Consider the following 5847-nt stretch of genomic DNA (forward strand, 5'->3'; position numbering starts at 1 on the left):
ATGCAGGTTTGTTAAAAGTAGAGGAGGTCTGGATCAGAATTTACAGAAATAAAACAGATTAAAAGTGCAGAAAAATTAAATGAATCTCATGTTAATTTACTGAAATAAACAATTCTTTTCCAGAAATGATGCACCGTCTTTAATGTTTGAAAATCGTCCTTTTTAATGTTCTCAGAGCAGTTTTCTTTCTTTAATATTCATTTATTCATTAAAGAGTGACACTCAGACTTGTGTATTTGGACGTTCAGGTGGATTCGGTTCACAGGAAATCTTTTTCCAGGTGAGACGTCATTTTATTTGCAGGAGGAAACAAATGGCAGCTCAGACTGAAGCAGATAAGCAGCTCAGAAACACCTTGGAGTGAATAATTGATGCAGCAGCAGCAGAAAAACCTCCAGAATCATCCATCTCCTGCAGTCTGACATCTTGTTTTCCCCTCAGAGTCACTAATCTGCCCTCTGATGTGACTTTAAATAACGTCTAGATGTTCTAGACTCGTTAAAATAACGTCTAGATGTTCTAGACTCGTTAAAATAATGTCTAGATGTTCTAGACTCGTTAAAATAACGTCTAGACATTCTAGACTTTAAATAACGTCTAGATGTTCAAGACTTGTTAAAATAATGTCTAGATGTTCTAGACTCTTTAAATAACGTCTAGATATTCTAGACTCTTTAAAGAATGTCGAGATGTTCTAGACTCTTTAAAGAACGTCTAGATGTTCTAGACTCTTTAAATAACGCCCAGATATTTTAGACTCTTTAAATAACATCCAGATGTTCTAGACTCTTTAAATAATGCCTAGATGTTCTAGACTCTTTAAATAACGTGTAGATGTTCTAGACTCTTTAAGTAACATCTAGATGTTCTAGATTCTTTAAAGAATGTCTAGATCCTCTGCAACTCCATGTTCAGAGGATTGATGAGGAACAGGAGCTCATTTTCTGATTGATGTATCACTGTGATGTGTTTCTATGCAGATGACAGCGTGTTATTCTGCAAATTTAAATATATATAGAAGCAGATTAATGAAGCTTCAACATCGACTCCAGACTCAGAACAGCGTCCACACAGACCAACACCAGAATAAAGATCAGGAACATAGCAGTGGTTAATTTACTATTATTTATCTATTAACCTTTTTTTTTTAAACCATTTTTGTTGGTCATTCAAGCTAATTATTTGATGGATTGTGTTGTTTTGTTGGTGCTTTCTGTTCATTTATTGGATTTTGTGTTCATTTATTGGTCTTTGTTTTGATTTATTGGTCACTTGTGTTGTTTTATTGATGGTTTGTGTTGATTTATTGGTCACTTGTGTTGTTTTATTGATGTTTGTGTTGATTTATTGACCCTTTGTGTTGATTTATTGGTTTTTTGCATTGATTTATTGGTCATTTGTGTTAATTTATTGGTTATTTGTGTTAATTTATTGATGGCTTGTGTTGTTTTATTGGTGCTTTATGTTGATTTATTGATCATTTGTGTTGTTTAGTGGTGCTTTGTGTTCATGTATTGATCTTTTGTATTGATTTATTGGTGATTTGTGTTGATTTATTGGTCATTTGTATTGATTTATTGGTGTTTGTGTTCATTTACTGATCTTTTGTGTTGATTTATTTGTAGTTTGTGTTGAATTATTGGTGTTTTATGTTGATTTATTGGTCCTTTGTGTTTTATTCATCATTTGTGTTGATTTATTGGTGCTTTGTGTTGAATTATTGGTCTTTTGTGTTCTTTGTGTGCCAGATGCAGTGTTTGAATATTAACTTGATTCTAAATGAGCAGATTTGAACAATGAAACAGAATTAATGGGTTTGTTTTTCTGCTGTCCTGTGTGGTTTTATAGCCTGTGGTTTGTTTTTGGAAATATCTTCTATCCTCTCAGGTGATGGATCACATTTCTTCTCCTGTTCACAGCTCAAAGAATCAAAGAATGAATCCAAACAGACCAAAAAAATCTTGTTCCAGGTTGTCATCGCTCTTCATCAGTTCTTCCTTCATGTCTCAACTAAACATCAGCAGGAATCAGAGATGCAGGCGAAGTCATTTCAGAGAAGCATCAAACGTCTAACATTCATTCATCTGCTGCTGTCACCTTTAAAACGTCTCACAGCAGAAATGTATGAACTCTCTGCTCGACTCGGACACAAGTTTCCACCAAATGAAGCATGAATAGTTGGGTTTTAGAGTTTCCAGTGGTGACCTTTCTGCTGCTGATCGATATCTGCTGCTAACAAACGGATCACGTGTTCGGCTTTAATTTAATCTACTCTGACAGTAGTTCAGACGGATAGTTCGTCTCCAGAAAAAGACATTTCATCTGGAATAGAAGCTGCTGGAGGGTTTTTATTCAGCCCTGCAGGTGATTCGATGATTTTCCCCTCCGGTCGTTGGGTTTAATACGAGAGGTTTTAGTGGAAAACAACCAGAACCTCTTCTATAAAACCTTCCTGAGGTTCATCAACCAGTTAAACTCAACAAACAGCAGCAGAATCGACGTTATTCTGAATCAATCTTGCACTGATTATTTTCTCTCCTCGAAGCCTGCAGACATTTAATTATAGTTTCCTGTTTCACCTGAAGGTGTCGATTTTATCATTCCAGACATGAAAATAAAGAACAGAAATGCAGCCTCAGCTCAGAGTTACGGTTCTGTCTCTATTATGGTATGTAATTTGAAAAAATAAATAAAACTGACTTTCTGCAGCGACAACAAGGTCATTTATGAAAATTATTTTACTTTGATTTACTGTTTTAATTCTTAATATACAGATGTTTTATTCTAATAACAGCAAATATCTGTAAAATAAGATTTTTTCTGATTTAAATACAGTTTTTTAAAAAAGAAAAGTTTAATTTTAGGGTGAATCACTGTCAAAGAAGGAATTAATTTTGTAAAATTACAGATTGTTATTATTATTATTATTATTATTATTATTATTATTATTATTATTATTATTATTATTGAAGTTAATTATAGTTTTGTCATGATTTTTAAATTTTATTTTGTAGTTCTTACTAGATACTATCTGTAATACAAGTTTTAAAAAATGATATACCATTTTTTATCTTTAATTGTCATAATTTTTCTTTCAAAAACAGCAAATATTTGTAAAATAATATTTTTTCTGATTTAAATACAGTTGAAAAAAGTCTCATTTTAGGATGAATCACTGTCAAACAAGGAACTATTATTTGTAAAATTAAAGATTTTATTTTTTTAAATGTGAACATAATTTACAGTTTTGGCCTGTTCGTTTTAACCAGATATTATCTGTAATTCAACAAATAAAAACAGTTCAAATGTGATTTACCATTTTTTGCCTTTAATTTTCATGAACAACAAATATCTCTAAAATGGTATTTTTTCTGATTTATATACAGATTTTTAAAAAATCCTCAAATTTTATTGTAAAATTACAAATGTTAAATGTTATTTAATTACAGATAAATTACATTATTTGAAAGAAATTTGTATATTTGGGATTGAAAAACACTTCAAATTTAGTTTTGTTAAATGACGTCAAAAAATTTGATTCATTTACATGTTCACAGAAAAAAAACCCTGCAAGTAACGTCCATGTCAAAAATGTTTTTCTTCTATAATGTGTGACAATGAAATATATATAAATCTGTATATATATAAATATAAATGTATATAAATCTGCTAAAAATGTAAAAATTTTACAGATATTTGCTGTTATTTTCATTTTTTACCATATTTTTTCTGACACCTTTGCTGCCAGATTTCCAGCTCAGTTTTTACAGTGCATATTGAATCCAGTCGATTTAATTTTTACGGTGCAGTTTGAATCCAGTCTGACTGTATTTATTTTTTTAGCCTGTAGATTAAATTCAGTCTATTTACTTTTTACAGCGTAGATTGAATCTAATCTGTCTGTAGTTTTTACAGTGTAGATTAAATCCAGTATATTTGTTTTTTACAGTATAGATTTTACAGTGTAGATTAAATCCAATCTATGTATTTTTTAGTGTAGATTCAATCCAGTATATTTTTACTGTATAGATTAAATCCAGTATATTTTCTACAGTGCAGCTTCAATCTAGTCTGTTTATTTTTTTACAGTGTAGACTTAATCCAGCATTTTTACAATGTAGATTAAATCCAGTCTATTTTTAGTGTAGATTATTTTTACAGTGCAGATTAAATCCTGCCTGATTGTTTTAAATTTTTACAGTGTAGACTACATCCAGTCTATTTTTTACAATGTAGATTAAATCACATGTATTTATTTTTTACAGTGTAGATAAAATCCAGTGATTTTTTACAGTGTAAATACACAATATTGTATAGTGTAGATTAAATTCAGTATATTTTTATAGTGCAGATTATATCCAGTATTTTTTAGTATTATTTTTTACAGTGCAGATTATATCAAATGTTTTTTAGTGTTAATTATTTTACAGTACAGATTAGATCCAGTATTTTTTACAGTATAGTTTTTTTTACATTGTAGATTATTTTACAATGCAGATTAAATCCAATACATTTTTAGTGTGGATTAAATCAAGGCTATTAATTTTTTATAGTGCAGATGAAATCCAGTCTGTATTTGTTTTTCTTTACATTGTAGATGATAGCCAGTATGTTTTTTTACAGTGTATATTACTTTTACAATGTATATTGTTTTTTTAGTGTATATTATTTTTTTTACAGTGGAGATTTCACCCAGTATATTATTTATGGTGTATATTATTTTTGACAGTGTAATTATTTTTTACAGTGTTTTTACAGCATAGATTAAATCCAGTCTATTTTTACAGTGTAGCATAAAACCAATTTATTTTTTACAGTGCAGAGTACACCAGTATATTTTTAGTGTATTATTTTTTACAGTGTATATTTTTTACAGTGCAGATTACACCCAGTATATTTTTTACTGTGTATATTATTTTTTACAACATAAATTAAATCCAGTTTATTTTTATAGTGTATATTAAAACCAATGTATTTATTACAGTGCAGATTACACCCAGTATATTTTTAAGTGTATATTATTTTTACAGTGCATTTTTTTTACAGTGTATATTATTTTTTACAGTGTATATCAAATCTGGTATGTCTTACAGTGTGTATTTTTACAGTGTAAATCAAATTTAGTATGTTTTTTACAGTGCATATTATTTTACAATGTAGGTTAAATCTAGTGTGTTTTTTATAGTGCATATTATTTTTTACAGTGTTATTTCTTACAATGTATATTATTTTTTACAGTGTAGGTTACACCCAGTATATTTTGTGTACATTATTTTTTACAGTGCATTTTTTTAGAGTGTATATTATTTTTTACAGTGTATATCAAATCTGGTATGTCTTTTACAGTGTGTATTATTTTTACAGTGTAGATCAAATTATGTTTTACAGTGTATATTATTTTTACAGTGTAGATTAAATCTAGTATGTTTTTGACAGTGCATAATTTTTATAGTGTTATTCTTTACAATGTATATTATTTTTTACAGTGTAGGTTAAATCTAGTATATTTTTACAGTGCAATTATTTTTTACAGTGCATATTATTTTTTACTGTGTATAAAAAAAACCGTTTTTTTTCGTCTGTTTTTGTTCTTTATTTCAGGAAAATGTTCATCTGAGTCTCATAAAAACTGAACCTGGAGCCAAAAAACTTCATCTTTTCCGCTCCTCCAGACTAAAATCAGCCGTGGAGCTTCCAGAAGTCTCATTTCAGCTGAATAAAGATCAAACTAAACTGGTTTATAATCAGGAATTCATGGCACCAGACGTTCTCAGCAGAACCTCTGGAGAACATCTGGGTCTGGATCACAGTTTTAGATTTTTATCGCAACAGAATTCAGAAAAAGTC

This window comes from Amphiprion ocellaris, chromosome 2 (genome assembly GCF_022539595.1).
Source record: "Amphiprion ocellaris isolate individual 3 ecotype Okinawa chromosome 2, ASM2253959v1, whole genome shotgun sequence".
Lineage (NCBI taxonomy): Eukaryota > Metazoa > Chordata > Actinopteri > Pomacentridae > Amphiprion > Amphiprion ocellaris.